We start from the raw sequence: 23,117 nt of genomic DNA on the forward strand, positions 1-23,117 counted from the left end.
AAATCGTTTTATCGGTGGAACTCGAAGTGGATAAAACTATATATGATAGCAAGTAAAATATTGATTTTTAAAAAAATCCTTGGATAGGAAAAGAGATTGATCACTGCCTACCTCTCGAAGTTTCCAAAGCAAATGGGTTACGAATAAAAGATTATAATGTAAATAGATAATGATGAATTTGAACAATTATTGAAAATGGAATAAAGAAAAAAACAAATGAAATATTCACTTTACTCCCAGAAAATCGCTTTTTCTTTTTGACCTGCAAAAACACAATATTCCTCAGAGTAATTACTTTCACTTTTATGAGGGCCTGGGGAAAACAGAAGCGACCAGTTTTCAACTTCAAAAAATTAAACCAAGTACCAAATTGACAACAAAAAACGTATTAGTTCTATAGTTTATATTAGTTCACGTCGACGTAATTTTGAAGTAAAATGGAAAATGTTAAGTAAATGATGAAATGAAATGTACTTAGTTTCTTTTCATAAACTTCTCTTGTGGATTCAACGCAAATTATAACAGACTAAAAAAATAATTAGAAATTACTAGTTTTTCAGATAATTTACAAATGTAATAATTAGAAAAAGTTCATTATTTTCAAATTATAAAGTCAATACAATTTATGATTTAAGATTTCAATAATGTGTGAAACCTGTTTACAGTCTGATCACATATGACGAAAATTTAAGTTTTCGTTTCATCGTTTCAGTTTCACATTTCATGTTTTCATTTTTACCGATTTACATCGTCACGGCAAGGATTGCCTTGATTTAGGTCTATCATGGTCCCTTGGGTCCATAAAGCTGGAGTTCAACCCGCTTTCCATGGTATATAAGCGATTGAGATACACTCCTGAACGGACACCATTCAGTCGTACGGTTAACTTCCTTACTATTGCTGGAACTCATTTACTGCTGAATGGATTGGAGCCACGTGAAATGAAGTGTTTTTCTCATGAACGCAACACACTGCGTGGTCCAGGAATCGAAACCACAATCTTATGATCGCGAGTGCAACACCCAAACCACTAGGCCACATGCCTTTACCATATCAAGGATTACATCTTATTTTTATCAGGAACATTGTAATCAATACAACAAATTACATTTTTACGTTCATGTGTTTGTTTTACAAGATTCTTGATGTGAAATCGTGTGTTGAAACAGATATTGTTATATTTGGAGTCATATTTTGCCAATTAAACACCCATTATTTGTTTGATCTTCACTTTATCTTCGTTATTATCATTATTCGTTCCTTTGTCAGAGTGCTTTCGTCACACATCTCTCTGACCTCTTCATCTTCTTTCTGTCCCATGTGTCCATACATTTTATTTTGGAAAATGAAATTTGAAAATTAACGTAAAAATAATTATGGAGAGAAATATGAAAACGAAAGCAAACTCGAACTGTTAGCATAACAAATTTAAAATACATGCACAGTTTTACATACATCACTTTTGTTTTTCTTTTCAATATAAGATGGTTCTCTTCTTCAAGCTCATTATTACCTTAATTCTAACTGTATTCTTCATCATTATAAGTTTCTTTATCAATCCTTGTTTCTTTTTTAAGTATAAACTTGAAAGTTAGGTCAACGGAGCGAGTTACATCAAGATTAAAGCTCCAAGCAGTTTAAATGCTATATATCTGATATCCAAGGGATATCAGATATATATAAGATGTAATCCTTGATATGGTAAAGGCATGTGGCCTAGTGGTTTGGGTGTTGCACTCGCGATCATAAGATTGTGGTTTCGATTCTTGGACCACGCAGTGTGTTGCGTTCATGAGAAAAACACTTCATTTCACGTGGCTCCAATCCATTCAGCAGTAAATGAGCTCCAGCAATAGTAAGGAAGTTAACCGTACGCAGAAAAGCACCTTGGACTCATAACCTGGATGCGGCCCGGCCCCTTAAAGAGTTAGAAGTTAAGGGTCGAAATACTTGTCTGGGGCGGGTTTCTTCCGTTTTAAGAGCCTCTTGCCACTAAACAATACAACAAATTACATTTTATTTTGGCAAATGAAAATAGAATTTCAAAATTTACGTGAAAGATATAATTATACAGAGGAATAGGAAAATGACAGCTCATTTTTGTCAGCTAGGTGGACTGGAACAATGTGAAAGAAAATGTCTTTTTCACGGATGCAACGTACCGCTGGGAATCAAACTCACGGCCTTAGGGTCGAAAGCAGAATACCCTCACAACTAAGTCACGCGCTTTCACGCACAGTAGAAAATGTGTCCAAAGGTTATATGGTGAAAATATGTGATGAACTTATTGAAAGATTAAAGCAGCGGGTATTCATAACAGAAGAAACCTTGCCAGAATATAAAATCAAAGGAGAGACTACTACGACGAAAACTTTTGTTAATGAAGCAGACGACACTGAAATGATACTAGCGTTCTTCTTGTGTTACAAAATTAATGCTGACATTTTCTTTCATTACATAAGTTTACTATTTATTATTATTACTTTTTTTTTGTACAGTAAACACAAAATTCTATTTTTACATGAGATCTGAATTTCACTTCTATGTAAACATGACTAGCATGATTGCTGTGTACGTTACTTTAAAAATAAAACGCTGACATTTTTTTGAGTTTTCATTTCATTTACCTGTAATCATGTTCAATGCTTTGCTTTTTATACCTTACATAAAACTTAATATTTGCACAGTAAAAAATAAAATTGAAATGGCATACGTGTACTGTAACCTTTTAATCAAAACATGACATCATGGGTGGCGACTGATATCTTACCTTCCTGATGGTACTATGTATAAAGATTATTTAAAATTTGCATTAACTATATTCAGGGTATATGTATAAGCTATATTATGAAATATAAATGGATATTAAGTTTAGACATGGGCACCATCCCTATCCGGAAAAAATTGAAATTCACCACACTTTTAGTTCATGAAGTTCGGAGGAGGACTTCACAGCTGTGTGTGTGTGTGTGTGTGTGTGTGTGTGTGTGTGTGTGTGTGTGTGTGTGTGTGTGTGTGTGTGTGTGTGTGTGTGACCCACACAGTTAGCTGAGTGGTAAAAAACTTGCTTCCCAACCACATGGTTCCGAGTTCAATCCCACTGCGTGACACCTTGGGCAGGTGTCTTCTATAACTTCGAGCCGACCAAAATCTTGTGAATGGATTTGGTAGACGGAAACTGAATGAAGCTCATCGTGTGTGTGTGTGTGTGTGTGTGTGTGTGTGTGTGTGTGTGTGTGTCTTTGCGTCTGTGTTTTCCTCTACCACCGTTTAACAAACAGTGTTGGTGTGTTTACACCCCCGTAACGCAGCAGATCGGCAAAGAAACTGATAGAATAAGTACTAAGCTTTAAAAAATAATTGCTGAGATTGATTTGTTCGAACTAAAACCCTTCAAGGCGGTGCCCCAGCATGGCCGTTGGCAAATGACTGAAACAAATAAGAAAAAAGATAAATGTAGATATATATATATATATATATATATATATATATATATATATATATATATATATATGTTGATATGTATCTATATATGTGTGTGTCTGTGTTTCTGTGTCGGTGTTTGTTCCCCCAACATCGCTTGACAACCGATGCTGGTGTGTTTACGTCCCCGTGACTTAGCGGTTCGGTCCGATAGAATAAGTCTTAAAGTCGATTTGCTCGACTAAAAGGTGGTGCTCCAACATGGCCGCAGTCAAATGACTGGAACAAATAAAAGAATATATATATATATATATATATATATATATATATATATATATATATATATATATATATATATATATATATATATATATATATATATATATATATACATAAGGAAAGCAGAAAATGGGAATACAATTGATGAATAACAATTGATTTATATCAATTATCATTTATTAATTAATTACAAAATGACAAAATCTCAACTTACAGCTGTTTCCGTTAACGTGACTCTCAGTTTTAACCACCACAATAATAATAAAAATAATTTGTATATATACTATCATAAATGCAAAACAACACTACGCAGGAATTGACATAAGCTTAAATAATAAACCGCGATAGGTGAACCGCGATAGGTGAACCGCGATAGGTGAACCGCGATAGGTGAACCGCGATAGGTGAACCGCGATAGGTGAACCGCGATATGGCGAGGGATTACTCTATGTGTGAGTGGCTGTGTAAAGGCGCAGGAGTGGCTGTTTGGTAAAGAACTTGCTTACCAACCACATGGTTCCGGGTTCAGTCCCACTGCATGGCACCTTGGGCAAGTGTCTTCTACTATAGCCTCGGGCCAACCAAAGCCTTGTGAGTGGATTTGGTAGACGTGTCTGTGTCTGTGTTTCTTTGTTTGTGTTTGTCTCCCCACCATCGCGTGACAACCGATGCTGGTGTTTACGTGCCCGTAACTTAGCCGACCGATAGAATAAGTACTAGGCTTACAAAGAATAAGTCCAGGGGTCGATTTGTTCGACTAAAGGTGGTGCTCCAGCATTGTCGCAGTCAAATGACTGAAATAAATAAAAGAATAAAGGAATTGTAAGTAATTAGTTATACCAAATTGAATCACAGAACCTCATCAGAGCGGAAAAGTAAATAAAATAAAGGTAAAAAGAAAAAGAAGAAAAAGGGGAAAGTAAGAACGGTGATAAACAACTGATGCTACATTATTTCATTTAGATTGGCCATTTAGGCCTTACAGAGAGGGGACAAACAAGGACAGACAGACATGCTGACCCACTGTGAAACATTCGACCGACTAGAATTTAGAAACAGAATAAAGGGTAGTTATAATATTTAGTGGTACATTCCTATATACGGGAGAAGGAGTGGGTTAAATATATAATAACTAAATGAGCAATTAAGTCAAAAAATGAAGAAGAAATGTTTCATTCTCGAGCCATGCCAGGCTCTTAAGGGCTCCCGGTTTCAGTGGTGTATAAATTCCCCATCTGGACGGGACGCCGATCCGTCGCAGGATTACTCATTTTTGCCAGCTGATGGGACTGGAGCAACAAGAAATGAAAGGGATCAAGAATATGCTCAAGAACACAACACATCGCCCGGTCCAAGAACCGAAAGCGCAATCTTATGATCGTGAGTCCAACACCCTAACAATTAAGCCACGCGCTTCCACTTATATTGACGTGTTTTATGTATATTTATTTATGATATATCTTTAATATAATCTGTATAGTGTATGTACCGTGTGTGGCTTTGTATGTGCATGAGTTTGTATGGCCTTTGATCTCTTTAGAGTTTTTGTATATATAATATAATTTCAGTTTTTATAGTTTTTTAAAATCATATTTTAATATATTTCAATATAATTTTAATATACCTTTTAATATTTTTTATATATATAATTTTTATTTATTTAATTCTTGATTTAATTATTTTTTTCTTTTTGGTGTTTTTATTATTCATTCACCCATCTTGGTAGAATCTTGGTAGAATCTTGCATTAGGTACGTTTTGCTTTCGTATCGCTTCACACCTGTCCTCTGTTTAAACGTAAACCTCTTCGTTGCATAGTTCAATCAGCGCCTGATGAACGTACTTATGTATGTGAAACTATTAGTAGCGCATATAATGCATGTAGGATGAATCATTTATACATATATATATATATATATATATATATATATATATATATATGTATATTATATGTAATATACATACACACACATCCACACACACACACACACATCTGTACACGCAAACATACATATACATATATATATATATATATATATATATATATATATATATATATATATATATATATATATATATATATATAATACAAAATGGGACAAGGACGCAAAACATCCAGACAGTTAGGTGATACAAGAAAGGGACAAAACATCCAGATAGGCGATACAAAGAAAACACGGACAGGTCATTCGGAGTTTTCTCTCTTCAGTCGAGATCAAAATTATCTTTGCAATTTCGGCTGGTTATTTTCGATATTGCTCCAATTTGGCCAGCCCCAAGGAAAAACTAAGCTAAGAGCATTAGATTCCTTGGAAGAAAGCAGCGAATGTATACAAAAACAAGGATGGAAATATATATATATATATATATATATAAAGTGTAGTATATTGCCACTTAAGTGTGGCTGACCCCTAGGGGTGGATGTTACTGTTGCTTTTAGCCCCAGGAGGACATCTCCTCCAGCTGGCTTATCGACACACGACTGTGTCCTGTTTGCCAAGGGAGTTATCCCTCTCACCTCGGCCAGCAGCACGAACGTATCCGGATTTCAGGGTTATTTCCCTTCGTCGGCGTTCGACAGCTGATGACCTTGGTGAGAGAGAAAAACCTGGCAGACCTTATATCTTCTTTTCCAGTGGCATTCTTCACTGATATTGAAAAGGTGAAAACAAGCAATGTTAATTCTCTAAATGAAGTATTAACAGTAACTGCACGATAAAGTGTAGTATATTGCCACTTAAGTATGGCTGACCCCTAGGGGTGGATGTTACTGTTGCTTTTAGCCCCAGGAGGACATCTCCTCCAGCTGGCTTATCGACACACGACTGTGTCCTGTTTGCCAAGGGAGTTATCCCTCTCACCTCGGCCAGCAGCACGAACGTATCCGGATTTCAGGGTTATTTCCCTTCGTCGGCGTTCGACAGCTGATGACCTTGGTGAGAGAGAAAAACCTGGCAGACCTTATATCTTCTTTTCCAGTGGCATTCTTCACTGATATTGAAAAGGTGAAAACAAGCAATGTTAATTCTCTAAATGAAGTATTAACAGTAACTGCACGATAAAGTGTAGTATATTGCCACTTAAGTGTGGCTGACCCCTAGGGGTGGATGTTACTGTTGCTTTTAGCCCCAGGAGGACATCTCCTCCAGCTGGCTTATCGACACACGACTGTGTCCTGTTTGCCAAGGGAGTTATCCCTCTCACCTCGGCCAGCAGCACGAACGTATCCGGATTTCAGGGTTATTTCCCTTCGTCGGCGTTCGACAGCTGATGACCTTGGTGAGAGAGAAAAACCTGGCAGACCTTATATCTTCTTTTCCAGTGGCATTCTTCACTGATATTGAAAAGGTGAAAACAAGCAATGTTAATTCTCTAAATGAAGTATTAACAGTAACTGCACGATAAAGTGTAGTATATTGCCACTTAAGTGTGGCTGACCCCTAGGGGTGGATGTTACTGTTGCTTTTAGCCCCAGGAGGACATCTCCTCCAGCTGGCTTATCGACACACGACTGTGTCCTGTTTGCCAAGGGAGTTATCCCTCTCACCTCGGCCAGCAGCACGAACGTATCCGGATTTCAGGTCATCAGCTGTCGAACGCCGACGAAGGGAAATAACCCTGAAATCCGGATACGTTCGTGCTGCTGGCCGAGGTGAGAGGGATAACTCCCTTGGCAAACAGGACACAGTCGTGTGTCGATAAGCCAGCTGGAGGAGATGTCCTCCTGGGGCTAAAAGCAACAGTAACATCCACCCCTAGGGGTCAGCCACACTTAAGTGGCAATATACTACACTTTATCGTGCAGTTACTGTTAATACTTCATTTAGAGAATTAACATTGCTTGTTTTCACCTTTTCAATATCAGTGAAGAATGCCACTGGAAAAGAAGATATAAGGTCTGCCAGGTTTTTCTCTCTCACCAAGGTCATCAGCTGTCGAACGCCGACGAAGGGAAATAACCCTGAAATCCGGATACGTTCGTGCTGCTGGCCGAGGTGAGAGGGATAACTCCCTTGGCAAACAGGACACAGTCGTGTGTCGATAAGCCAGCTGGAGGAGATGTCCTCCTGGGGCTAAAAGCAACAGTAACATCCACCCCTAGGGGTCAGCCACACTTAAGTGGCAATATACTACACTTTATCGTGCAGTTACTGTTAATACTTCATTTAGAGAATTAACATTGCTTGTTTTCACCTTTTCAATATCAGTGAAGAATGCCACTGGAAAAGAAGATATAAGGTCTGCCAGGTTTTTCTCTCTCACCAAGGTCATCAGCTGTCGAACGCCGACGAAGGGAAATAACCCTGAAATCCGGATACGTTCGTGCTGCTGGCCGAGGTGAGAGAGATAACTCCCTTGGCAAACAGGACACAGTCGTGTGTCGATAAGCCAGCTGGAGGAGATGTCCTCCTGGGGCTAAAAGCAACAGTAACATCCACCCCTAGGGGTCAGCCACACTTAAGTGGCAATATACTACACTTTATCGTGCAGTTACTGTTAATACTTCATTTAGAGAATTAACATTGCTTATATATATATATATATATATATATATATATATATATATATATATATGGTGAGGGAGAGAGGGATGAGTGAGTGGGTGGATAAATCTTAATTACTGTGAATCCGGCAAATTGTATTGTGCTTCGTCTGGACTCTCGATTTTTCAATTAAACATCACGACTCTCAGACTTCAGATTTCTTACTTTGAGTCGCTTCTTCCTTTGAACGTATCATCTCCGAAAATGTATGTATGTATGTATGTATGTGTTGTCTTTGCCGGCGGTGGATTATTCAGTTAGAATAAGATAAGCTACCAGTGGCGAAACTTGAAGTCACTGACAATTTATAAATTTGCGTGCGCATGCGCGTGTGTGTGTTTGTGTGTGTTTCAAATCACACTTAAAATGTTTTTCTTTACAAAGAATCCATTATCGGGCTCCGTGAATATGAGTTTACAAAGCGTTGTAATTATTGTATAAACTGATAACAGACGATTCGGTGTAATGTTTATATTCAATTCATCTATAAAATAATTGCATAGATACTTATATACACATGCAGACACTGACATTAATTCACACACACACACACACACATATGCATAGATACATACATACATTCTTGCGTACATATACTCTCGTACATATCTATATGTAAGTAGATATATATATACATAAATGTATGTATGTATGTATGTATGTATGAATGTATGTATACGTGCATGCATGCACATTTTCCCTTTCATCCTTTCTTCTTGGGTCTCTACCCTCCGTCCTCCACTCCCTCACTCTCTACTCCTACTTCCTCTCTCTATTTTACTTCCTCCTCTTCTTATCCAGTCTCCTCGCAAAGCGGGAAAAAAAAAACCTATCGTCTGTTTTATACAGTAAACAAGAGCTATTTAGTAATAACATGTATTTCAACTCCATACTGTTTACCGATTTCCTTCGTCACAACATCACGATAACTAAAGCTATTCATTGACGTTTTTTCGCTACAGCTGTCGTATTGTTTTATTTCTTTCATCGCAACGCATTCTCGTCAACACAGGCAAATACCACAACCGCCACGAACATACTACGCTACACCACACCATCTTTACCACCACCATCACCACCACCACCACCACTACCACCACCACCACCACATTACCACCACCATCAATACCACCAGTAACTTCAAACCTCTCTAAACACCAAAGTTACTACTACTACTACTACTACTACTACTACTACTACTACTACTACTACTGCTGCTGCTGCTACTGCTGCTGCTGCTGCTGCTGCTACTACTGCTGCTGCTGCTGCTGATACCACTACGTCATATGCCCGTGGGCATATGGCGTAGTGGTTAAGAGCGCGGGCTACCAACCCCAAAATTTCGAGTTCGATTCCAAGCAGTGACCTGAATAATAATGATGATGATAATAATAATAATAATAATAATAATAATAATAATAATAATAATAATAATAATAATGACCGGATGCAGTACCACGCAGTGGCTCTCATGGCTTCTGATCTTAATTGATTGGAAGTGTTATCGTGTACATTGTTTTGTCTTGGTATAAAAAGATGGGCTACAGCAAATATTCTGTTCAATACCACAGATTATCTTGTCAGTTGCTTGACCTTAACCACTTGAGCATGTCCCTCAGTGGCTGACGATATGTGCATCTCTGATCATGAGCAGAAGTAGTGGGGGAGCATCATAGCCATGTGTTGGGAGGAATCATTTGGGGTTTGAATAATTCACCTTTGTAAACATGGGTGTTTTGCTCAACATCCTTAAACAACCCTTATTCAGGGACCTTTTGAGCGGGATGGGTGACATGACCTGAAGAAAATTCTAACTGGGCCCCACCTGCGAGGTCATGCGCTGTTTATCTTGATATGAGATCACCATGTCGCGCACATATGGTTGTGATGCATGTGCCTGGTGTACCCTTATCAGACGGGTAGTCATGATGGGTATAATGGGCTTCGTATATTTTACCCCAGTGTCACTTTGATGGCATGCACTGCTCTCTCGCATAATAATAATAATAATAATAATAATAATAATAATAATAATAATAATAATAATAATAATAATAATAATAATAATAATAATAATAATGAAGTTTAACATGTGAGTACGATAAATCACTGCTCCGAAACTTATCCAAAAACATCGGAAATAAAGACATCGCATGGGGCAAAAAAATAGCTGACAAAGGGCTGGACTATACCCGAGTAAGTAATACTCATTGAAATTTATTCCTATTTTTCCAAATATAATGATGTATTTTAACTTGATACCTCCACTACCCGAACAGCGATCGTAAACACACGTGTTGCATCAAAATTCAGATCATCTCCAAACCCAAACACCATGTACAAAAAATAGCTGACAAAGGGTTGGACTATATCCGAGTAAGTAATACTCATTGAAATTTATTCCTATTTTTCCAAATATAATGATGTATTTTAACTTGATACCTCCACTACCCGAACAGCGATCGTAAACACACGTGTTGCATCAAAATTCAGATCATCTCCAAACCCAAACACCATGTACAAAAAATAGCTGACAAAGGGTTGGACTATATCCGAGTAAGTAATACTCATTGAAATTTATTCCTATTTTTCCAAATATAATGATGTATTTTAACTTGATACCTCCACTACCCGAACAGCGATCGTAAACACACGTGTTACATCAAAATCAGACCATCTTCGAACCCCAAAACACCATGTACAAAAAAATTACAAACATTAAATAACACCGGTATTATTTCACCCAAGAATAACAACCGAGAAGTACGTACCGTAAGCTTGTTACGAAAAAAGTACGAAGATATGAACGTGCAAAACAATCTGACAACAGAAATAAACGAACCGGTACCCTACGAAAACGATGACCGTCAAAATAAAGGGCCGGACGTTGTTCCTCATGTCCCGCAAACAAAACCAAAACGGCATAAATGGACACGTGAGGAACACATTTCGATCCTACACGCCTATTTCACAGCAGTACTCTACCCAAAAAACGAAAACGCAACAACACATACATATAAAACATGGAAGAAAAATAATGTAAATATAGACCTCGATAAAACAATGAACCCTAACAAACTAGCTAACATAAGAAGATATATTCTAAAAGCAAAAAAAATATCAGAAATAGAAATAGAACAATTGAAAGAAAAAATACATCAGGAAAATCTAGATAGTAGTCACACAGCAATGCCAAATAATAATATAAACACTGAGATAGCAAAACACGAGGACAAACGTAACATTTCCGGCAAAAACGAAGTAAACAAAAAACAACAAACCCAGACCGTAGAGATGTATAATAGTGTACAAAAAGCACCAATCCAGAACACCACAGACAAACATATGAATGAAAAGGAAGGCAAAACAAATATAAAGCCTGGAAATAACGAAGGGAAACCTAATAATTACGATACTATGAAAATGAAAATAACCGAAGAACTGAAAACCACAGATCTGAGAATGGACCACAGATTATATCTCCCAAAAATCAAAATAGACAATAAAACAACATCAATAATAAATAGCATAAACCTGGCCGTCACGGAACTAACAACCACAGAAACAACAGGCAATATCACTGAGCTAAATGACATAATATATGCGGCAGCCACTGCAGCCACAAAAGAAGCAGGATACTCACTCAAACCCATCCGAACAGGAGTTCTACCACCCAAACAGACCTTGTGGATAAATAACATCCAGAACAAAATTTTAAAAAAAGAGAAAAGATTTATCGATTCTCAACGAAATTAGTAAACAATCAACACTACTAAGTAACAAGAAGAAAACAAAAATACTGTACAAATACAGCATTACAGAAAAAGACTTACCTGAGGCAAAAGAAAAACTAAAGCAAGACATCCTTGCCAAAGCACAGAGGATCCGCCGGTATGAGAAACGCCAACGTTTCTTTGAACAAAACAAACAGTTCAAATCCAACCCCACAAAAATCTACCAAGAACTGGGTAAAAATAAAATAGACATTACTTCAGCACCAACAGCAGAAGAACTAGAGAAATTCTGGAAACAAATATGGTCGGTGAAGCAACAACCCCAAAAAAGGACCATTAAAACAACGAACTTAGCACCTGAGCAACTCTGGGCCCCTATAACAACTGAAGAGGTCACCCAGACACTGCAAAGACTAAGCAACTGGAAGGCACCTGGACACGACAAGATCCCCAATTTCTGGTTAAAACACCTGCCAGCAATGCATAAAAAGCTGGCAGAAAACTTTAACTACATAATAGCAGATCCAGAGACAATGCCTGAATGGCTCACAAAAGGGAAAACCATCTTAATCCCCAAATCCACGGAAACGGAGAAACCACAAAACTATAGACCTATAACCTGTCTCCCTACGATCTACAAAGCCTTTACTGCAATAATATCGCAGAGATTGAGTAAACACCTGGAAAATAACAACCTGTTTCCAGAAGAGCAGAAGGGATGCTGCAAGGACTCATACGGCTGTAAAGATCAATTATTGATCAATAAAGCCATAACTGAAGACAGCCGCAGAAAGAAGAAAGGCCTCAGTATGGCCTGGGTGGACTACCAAAAGGCTTTCGACAGTGTTCCCCACACGTAGATTCTGGAAACACTAGCCATAAACAAGGTGGCACCAATTATCATAAAATACATAGAGCACTCAATGAACAAATGGCAGACAGTGCTACAGCTCCAAACAAAAGAGGGACTTGTGAAAACGAAAGCCATCCCCATTAGAAGAGGAATATTCCAGGGAGACACGCTCTCTCCACTCCTGTTCTGCCTGGCACTCACACCTTTAACAGAATTGCTAAATAGAACTGGATGCGGTTACAAATGCTATGGAAAAACAGTCAGCCACCTTCTATATATGGATGACCTAAAATTATATGCAAAAAACGACAAAGAGCTAGAAACACTACTACAGACAGTACACGGCTTTACCAAGGAAATAGAAATGAAATTCGGATTAGAAAAATGTGCCAAAGCAACCCTGAAAAGAGGAAAATTAGTTAAAAGTAGCAATATAACACTAGATAAAGCCAATGAAATAAGAGAACTAGACGAAAGCCAACCATATAAGTATTTAGGAGTCAATGAACTAGATAGGATACAACATACACAAATGAAAGAAAAAATAAAGAAAGAGTACTATAGACGAGTTAGATCAATACTAAAAACAGAGCTCAATGCTAAAAACAAGATAATGGGTATCAACACTTTAGCTGTCCCAGTTATAAGCTACAGCTACAACATCCTTAACTGGACACTAAACGAACTATGTAAAATAGACAGGAAAACAAGAAAAATAATGACAGGATATAGGATGCACCACCCAAAATCTGACATAGAAAGGCTATATATACAACGCACAGAAGGTGGCAGGGGTCTTATAGAGCTAGAAAACTATTATAAAATAACCACCATAGGACTGCAAAAATACCTACTCCAGAAGCAAGGGAAACTAATACAAATAGCCACAAAACACGAGCAAAACAAAAAACTGTTTTCAGTATTTAAGGAAGCTGACAAATACAAACAAGAAATCAATCTACCTAACAAATACGAAGAAGAAGAAGAAGAAGAAGAAGAAGAAGAAGAAGAAGAAGAAGAAGAAGAAGAAGAAGAAGAAGAAGAAGAAGAAGAAGAAGAAGAAGAAGAAGAAGAAGAAGAAGAAGAAGAAGAAGAAGAAGAAGAAGAGCTATAAAACAAATGAAATCCAAACTAAAACTAGAACAGCAACGGACCATGATAAAACGATGGCAAGAAAAGCCCCTACATGGTAAATACTGGGCTAAACTAAATGCGAAAGAAATAGACAGAGAAAAATCCCAGCAATGGCTGAGAAGCTCAGGACTCAAAGCAGAGACTGAAGGATTTTTAATTGCTGCACAAGACCAGAGCCTCCCCACCAGAAATTACCAAAAACACATAATGAAAAGAAATATAACAAGTAACTGTAGAATATGTGGAGATCGACAAGAAACAATAAATCATATTATCTCTGGCTGCCCAGTCCTGGCTAAGAAGGAATATATTCACAGACACGACAGAGCTGGGACCTATATACACTGGAAGCTATGCCAACACTATGGAATAACAACAGAAAAAAGATGGTATAAACACACGCCAGAAAAGGTCACAGAAAACGAGAAAGCAACCATACTCTGGGATATGCCAATACACACAGATAGAGAAATTAAGGCAAATAGACCAGATATAGTTGTGAAAGATCATGAAGAAAAAAAATGCTTTCTAATTGATGTATCAATACCAGCAGATGACAACGTTTCTCTAAAAGAAATGGAAAAACTTTCAAAATACAAAGACCTGGAAATAGAGATAACTCGAATGTGGAATCTAAAAACAGAAACAATTCCTATCATAGTAGGTGCCTTAGGTATAATAAAAAAATATTCAGACAAATACATAACAAAAATAGCAGGACTTACAACTATATATAACATACAGAAAATTGCACTACTGGGTACTGCACACATTCTACGCAAAACACTTTCAATACAGTAAACATAAGAGCACCACAGCAAACCACAGCACATACCCAAGGCGCACAGAGCTGCGCTCGATAGTGAAGTGAAAGCACGTTATAAAAATAAAACTACTGAACAATAATAATAATAATAATAATAATAATAATAATAATAATAATAACATCGAAAAATACCTTAGGAATGAGAACCCGGGTTCGAAATTTCCCCAAGACACCTGAAGAAAGCTGGAGGGTATATCAGCCGAAAAGTTGTGTTAACAACAAACAAGATGAGGACAAATATCCGTTGAATGTAAATAATGTAAATAATGTAAATAATGCACATAATTCCACATCTCTTAAATATAGAACTATATATATATATATATATATATAGATAGATAGATAGATAGATAGATAGATAGATAGATAGATAGATAGATAGATAGGTGTAGGAGTGGCTGTGCGGAAAGTAGCTTGCTTACCAACCTCAGGTTCCGGGTTCAGTTCCACTGCGTGGTGTTTTCTACTATAGCCTCGAGCCGACCAAAGCCTTGTGAGTGGATTTGGTTGGCGGAAGCTGAAAGAAGTGTCTATAAAACTAGCTTTGAAACATTGAATGGCTATCGAGGATCACCAGAATAGATTAGTAATCAAAAGGGTCCCGAGGTGAAAAACGATTGAGAACCACTCCTCTAATAATCACTAGACCAGCTAGGAATAACAGCTAGTCCTTCCTATAACCACACCGTTATATTCCTGGCATCCTGGAATATACAAGCTATTTGATCACAAGTTTAATCAAGTAAAGCCTGTCACATCCATACACACATATCTATTGTTGACATCATAAAAATTTATTAACTTCAAGAGAGCGTGAAATAATTCTTTTTAAGGAACGGTGAATCCTGAAGCGGATAAAACTATAAAAACAAAAAGTGGAGATATTGGGATTAAAAAAAACCCTTTGATTAGAAAAATCATAAAGCTGAACGTGAGACTCTAACTCTAATCCCCTGTAAGCATGAGACCAAAACAACGCTTCGAATTTCTCCACCTACTGTAGAAACTTTATCCTTACCAATGAGGATTAAGAATTTATATTGGGTTGGCAAGAAGGTAATTTCGTTTTCCGCCACTAGATTGAGTAACGATTTTTTTAATGACTTTTGTCAATGTTATGATTTTTTAGCGATTACTTTTAGCTTACTTTAGAAGCAAATTACGTGTAATTTTGCTTACAGCTGTTAGTTCAATTTTAACATGAAGTGCAAAATGAACATTTTTCGCCATATTTTGCTTTTTTTTTATTTCCGTAAAGGTAAGAAAGCTGCTGAGGTTCACAAAGAGATATCTGAAGTTTATGGTGTTGATTGCTTAACAGAATACACGTCAGAAATGGTTTTTAAAATTCCGTTCTGAAGATTTTTCACTCAAAGATGACCAACTTTCTGGTCGACTTACAGAAGTTGATGATGACCGAATAGAAGCTATAATTGAATCTGATTGTCATATAACTGTGCGAGAGATTGCGGAGAGGTTAAATGTATCACACACAGCAATTGAAAATCATTTAAAATGTCTTGGACTCGTTAAGAAGCTCGATATTTGGGTTCCACATAAACTGAAAGCATTTCACTTAACGCAATGAATCAGTATTTGAGATATGCATCTCAAACGCAATGAAATTGACCTTTTTTAAAACGGAGGATTTAGTTAATACGAACTTTCTTAAACATTTTGTATGACTTTTTTCTTAAACTTTTTTCTATGATGGATTTCTGCACTGTCAAACCTTTCAGAGATTTGTTTAATCTCGTTTGAAATTTAACTTTATGAAAGGCAAAAGGAATGAAAAGCATTAACAAAATATATTAGCAGCACGTTAACAAAACTAATAGTAAAAAAAAAAAACATCACATTGACTTGGGTCAAATGTCTTGACTTACAATTGAAATGTCACCGAGTTCTTTCAGAGATAGTGTCAAATAGTTATGTGGTTTGGCGGGTGTACACTTAGAGTAGCGAAATTTATGCACATACACCCTTTCAATGTGTATGTATATGTGTATGTTCACACACACACACACACACACACACACACACACACACACACACACACACACACACACATATATATATATATATATATATATATAGAGAGAGAGAGAGAGAGAGAGAGAGAGAGAAAGATAAAGCCATATACATCTATGCATGCATACATTCATATGTATAAATACATAGAAAAAAAGACATGCATACATACGCGTATATATATATATATATATATATATATATATATATATACAAACAAATAAACATACACACATCCACGACAAACCGAACAGAATACACTGCAAGACAATAATATCAGGTTCCAGAATCATGCAGTTATACACTACTAAACAACTGAACTACATTATCATATCACTGTACTAAACCACATTATCTTATCACTCTACTGAAGTACATTATCATACCATTCTACCAAACTACATTATCATGCCATATACCAAACTACATTATCATAACACTCTTCTAAACTATATTATAATACCACTCTACTAAACTACATTATCATACCACTCAACTAAACTACATTATCATACCACTCTAAACTACATGCAATATCATACCACTCGATCAGACATCATCATACCACACGCCCTGTCTTTCTCATCATGCCACACTCCCAGACAACATTATCAATTTGCACAGACAGATGACATGATTAGCTTAAACTGCCGTACTGTACTCGTTTATATTATCAAACATGTTACGGCAATTGTTTGGCAGAATCGTTTGAACATCGAACAAAATGAATGCCGTGTCGTATTTCTTCCAGTTATTTGCATTTTGAGTTCAAATCCTACGGAGATTAACTTTACCTTTTAACCTTTCGGAAACAATAGAATAAGCGGTACCCCAGCATGACCGCAGGCTAATGACTGAAACAAGTAAAAGAATAACAAAATCAAATACTGGAATTGATGGTATTGACTTGTCCCTCCCTTAAGAATCACGTGATTTCTGCGTACATGCGTGTCATCGGCAGCAAGTATCCTCTACCATCGCATGCTTTAGTGTCCCTAAATTAACCCTTTGAGCACGTAATACCGGTTTACTGATAGATGGCTTATTTTTCTTTATACCATAGTACCGCTCTACCGGGGGAGTGCATCAGGAAGCCAGGTATATAGTCAAATAAGGTTAGGAGGTTAGGGCTCAAAGGGTTAATAAGCATTATTAACAGTGCTGAATGTGGTGAGTCGACAGAATTGATACCGCACCGAACAAAAAACTTAACGGTATTTCTTCCGTCTTCTCGTTCCGAGTTCAAATTCTGCCGAGGTTGATTTCGCCTTTTATATTTCGGAGTCGATAAAATAAGTACCAGTTGAGTACTGAGATCGATTTAATCGACTTGACCCCTTCCCCGAAATTGTTGGCCTTATACCAAAATTTGAAATCATTAAGGTGGCAAGCTGGCAGATTCATTAGCGCGCCGAACAAAATGATTAATGGCATTTCTTCAAGTTTCATATTCTGAGTTCGAATTCCGCCAAGATCCACTTTGCTTTCTTCCTTCGGAGTCGATAAAATAAGTATCAGTTGAGCACTTACCCCCTTCCCTCAAAATTTCAGGCCTTGCATCCATTTTAGAAAGAATAATTAATGGTGGTAGGAGGTCTCTCTCTCTCTCTCTCTATATATATATATATATATAGAGAGAGAGAGAGAGAGAGAGAGAGAGAGCAAATGAAAGACGGAAGATGGAATATATGAGAATTTATTATTAATCACGACAATTGTTTCGACACATCTAGCATTGATTCCTCTTGGATGGGACACTCAACAACTGGTTCAGAAGCATCCGGTGGTACAAATGTATCTCGTCGGGTGATAAATAAATACAACTCATTAAAATGACTGTCCTGCAATGTAACTTTCCGTTTTGTAGAGAGAAAAGTTGCCAGACGGAGGAAATGTCTTCATTTATATAGAAGATCAAAAAGAATATCAAAGATGGCAAAAAGAGTAACGAACACGCAATCCAGTGAGAAAAGTATTAAATATATATATATATATATATATATATATAAGCGTTTACTTGTTTCAGGTATTGGACTGCAGCCATAGTAGGGCACTGCCTTAAAGGGTGGACTCGAATGAACTGTGTATATCATATATACAGACACATATATGTGAATATATATATATATATATATATATATATATATATATATATATATATATATATATATATATATATATATATACGTACATATATATATATATATATACATACGTATATATACATACGTGCATAATTGTGTGTATATGTGTATATGTATTTGTATATAAATATACATATACGCGCGTACATACATGCAAAAATGTGTGCGCGTATGTGTATGTACACATAAATACAAACACGCACACGTAAATACAAACGCGCGCGCGCGCGGCTTTGTTGAGCAACAGAGAAGTTGACTAATTGTTAAAATAAATGTTTTTAGATCATATTTTTTCGTCCCCTGGGGCTGATGACGATTCAGACACACCAACATGAATACGTAACAAGATAACATGTAGTCAACACTAAATGACAGCTTGAATAATTGTAGAGGGTTTTCTATTATTGTTGATGTTGTCGCTGTCGTCAGCATTGTTGTTGTATGCTTTTCGTTACGTGATTTGTACATTTTATATCTGAATTAATTATAGACCAAAGGTAGATTGTTTTTGTTGTTATATATGCTATTCTTCTTCTTCTTCTTGGTGGTTATTATTTCTAACAATTGGAGAAACTGCGTAGATGTGTCTTCGTCAGTTTGTCGATGTTTAGCCCCAGGAAAATCCTGTCGGGGTCCTGTTAGGTTTTAAATGACGGCAGTTTCTTCGTGTCCAAAGGTTATGAGGTTGGGCGGCGTGCCCTCAAGTGCCTATATCAACTGCTCTTTGGCGCTACAGTGCTTTTCTTCCTGCTTGCGCTTAGTAATGTTAAAGTGAGAGTCAGTTCGCGCAATCCGAACCCATTCTTTAAGACTTGGAGGTCTGTCCACAGTGGCTCAGCGGGCTGAGATACCTGCAGTGACCAGCAAGATGTAGGTTTTATATTGGAGCGGCCTTTTCCTGGGTGAACTGCTTTGCAGAATTAGAGAGCTCCACCTGCTCTAGAAGTGCCGTTAGGGAGTCAAAGGTGGCACCGGATCCAGTGAAACAAACTGGGACTTCACTCCTTAGTTTGCTGTCAGTGTTGATTCATTTAGTCCAGTGGTTCTTAACCATATGACCTTTGGGGGCCCATACAAGAATTTGTTGTTAAAATACATGTGCAATAAATTGGTTATACTTCTACAACACAAAATATTTTAAGATTTTTTTATACAGTTCCTAACAATATTTAATTATAAACAACGTTTAATTGTATGAAAGTGGCGAGCTGATAGAATCGTTAACACACTGGGCAAAATGCTTAGCGACATTTCGTCTGTCTTTACGTTCTGAGTTCAAATGCCACTGAGGCCGATTTTGCCGTTCATCCTTTCGCAATCGACGAAACAAGGACCAGTTGAGTACTGGGGTCGATGTAATCGACTTACCCACTTCCCCAAAATTGCTGGTCTCCCCCAAAAGTGCTAAAATTTGAAACCTATATTTAATTAATATGAGTTTTTGAAGCATTGAATGGCTATGAGATGGTCCAGCCGAGGAATCAATGCGGCCCATAGGTATGCAATAGGAACAATACAAGTTAGCTACGCACATTACCAAATTACTCACAATATATATATATATATATATATATATATATATATATATATATGATATGTACCAATATCATAGGTAAAAAAAAATTACATGTATACCAAATATACCAATAATTTCATATACATTCATCCCATATATACCAATATCAATAGGTAAAAAATGGTTGAGAAACACTGGCCTAGCCTTTTCGTTTCCTAAAGGCACCCATAAGCCAGTGAAGGTTAGGTAAAACCATTTATTGCAGAAAGTGATATTACCGGACTTATATCATTTTCTACTCTAGGCACAAGGCCCGAATATTTTGGGGTGGGGGTCAGTCGATTAGATCGATCCAGTATGCAACTGGTACTTAATTTATCGACCCCGAAAGGATGAAAGGCAAAGTTGAGCTCGGTGGAATTTGAACTCAGAACATAAAGACAGACGAAATACCATTAAGCATTTCGCCCGGCGTGCTAACGTTTCTGCCAGCTCGCCGCCTTATTACAGAATGAAATATTCTTTTCTACTCTAGGAACAAGGCCCGAAATTTTTGAGGAGGCGGGGCCAGTCGATTAGATCGACTCCAGTATACAACTGGTACTTAATTTATCGACCCCGAAAAGATGAAAGGCAAATCGACCTCGGCGGAATTTGAACTCAGGACGTAAAGACAGACGAAATACCGCCAAGCATTTCGCCCGGCGGGCTAACGTTTCTGCCAGCTCGTCACCTTAACAGTATCGGACTTATACGGACAAACAAATAACAGGTTTGTTGTAATGGCTGCATGTTGAAGGATGAATGTAGGACAGAACACCATGTGATATATATTCTCTTTAACTTCGGTTAATCATAAAGCTTGATACAATCTCAGTAAAGTCCATTGGGTGTATCCTTTATCCCATATGTTTTACTTGTTTCAGTCATCGGTCTGCGGCCATGCTGAAGCACCGCTTTGGAAGGATTAGTTGAACAAATTCATTCCATAACTTGTTTCTTTTCGTTTTTTTTTTCTTTTCTTTTGGCCTGATACTTATTCTATCGAACTCTTTTGTCGAACTGATATGTCTCAGAGACGTAAACAAACCAACACCGGTTGTCAAGCGATGGAAGGCACAAACGAAAGACATAAATGCACACGCGGGCGCACATGCACACACACGCACACACAGATATTTACGATGTGTTTCCACACAACTTCCTTCAACCAGATTCACTCACAAGACATGAGTCGGCCCGCGGCTACAGTAGAAGACACTTCCCACAAGTTGACGCGCAGTGGGACTGAACCTGAAACTGCGTGGTTGCAAAGTAAGCTCTTTAACCACACATCCATGAGTCCCTCAGTTAATCTATTTAAAGTCGTCTGTTTTATTTTTCTATTATTTATTTATTTATTTATCTTGATCAAGTTTGTTTATGGGAAAATTTGGTTGAATACTTTTTGAGTATTATTGTTAATGTGAGTTTTGGAGTTTGTTTTGGTCACAATTAAAAGCAAGATTAAAGAGTTTCGAAGACTTATTTGTATCTGTGTGTATTCTATATTTCATCTATTCTGGTGTACGAGTTGTTTATAGTCTGGAACTTTTGTATGTATACGTGTCTGTTTCGATTAATGCTCGTTTTCATTTACATTTGTGTGTGTGTGTGTGTGTGTGTGTGTGTGTTGTTTTTTTTCAGTTTCGGTTGTTGTTTTTTTAGTTAGATTCTTGTGGATATTAATTTCATCTTGTGTGTTTTGTTTCAAAGAATCTCAACAAATATCTCGGAGGAAGAAATATTCAAACAAACAGCACCATTCTACAACAAAATCATAAAACCTAGCAGATTCAAAGAAAAACTACGATACATTCACAAAGTCCCAGCACGGACAATAAGCATAAGAAATAGATATCACCTGGTGCAATCCACTCTTCAGCCCAAATGTAACATGAAACGTGGTACATATATTCATAGCATTAATCAGTAAACGTTTCCCATCAGTGCGCAAATAACACAAATTGTTCAATAGAAACAATACAAAAGTTAGCTACGCACATTACCAAATTACTTACAGAAGCTACTCGTTCCATGTATACCAATATCATTTATAATAGGATATTATATTCCCCAAATTCTTCTTTAAACACATACCTCCTTCTAATGAGACAAGCTTCCCAAAAAAACAAACAGCTTTAATTAAGCTAACAGATAAATTCAATATTTTCCCATAAAAATATATTTACCCTATGAAAGAATTTCTGCATTGAAATTTTTCTCAACACTTCTCCCAATAAAAGCAAAATAATATACAAACATCTCAATACGGGCGCATGCACACACATCCACACAACAACAACAACAACAACGGCAACAAATCAAACAAACTAGTCTTTAAACCTTAACAATAACCAAAACAAAATTCAAAATATATATTAAAGACACTTGTAAAAAATTCACTCATCCATGAAGTCTAATATCAAGAGCCATGAAAAACCTCGCTCTATTCAAAAGGAAGACCGACTTGCTCAAAGAAACGAAAATTTAAATAACTTTAATTATATTAACATAACAAAGAAATTCAACAAATAAGCAATCCAATAAAAATAAACAACAAAAACGAAATAAAAACAGACATAAGACATCAGC

This window comes from Octopus bimaculoides, chromosome 1, assembly GCF_046866305.1.
Source record: "Octopus bimaculoides isolate indiv1 chromosome 1, ASM4686630v1, whole genome shotgun sequence".
Lineage (NCBI taxonomy): Eukaryota > Metazoa > Mollusca > Cephalopoda > Octopoda > Octopodidae > Octopus > Octopus bimaculoides.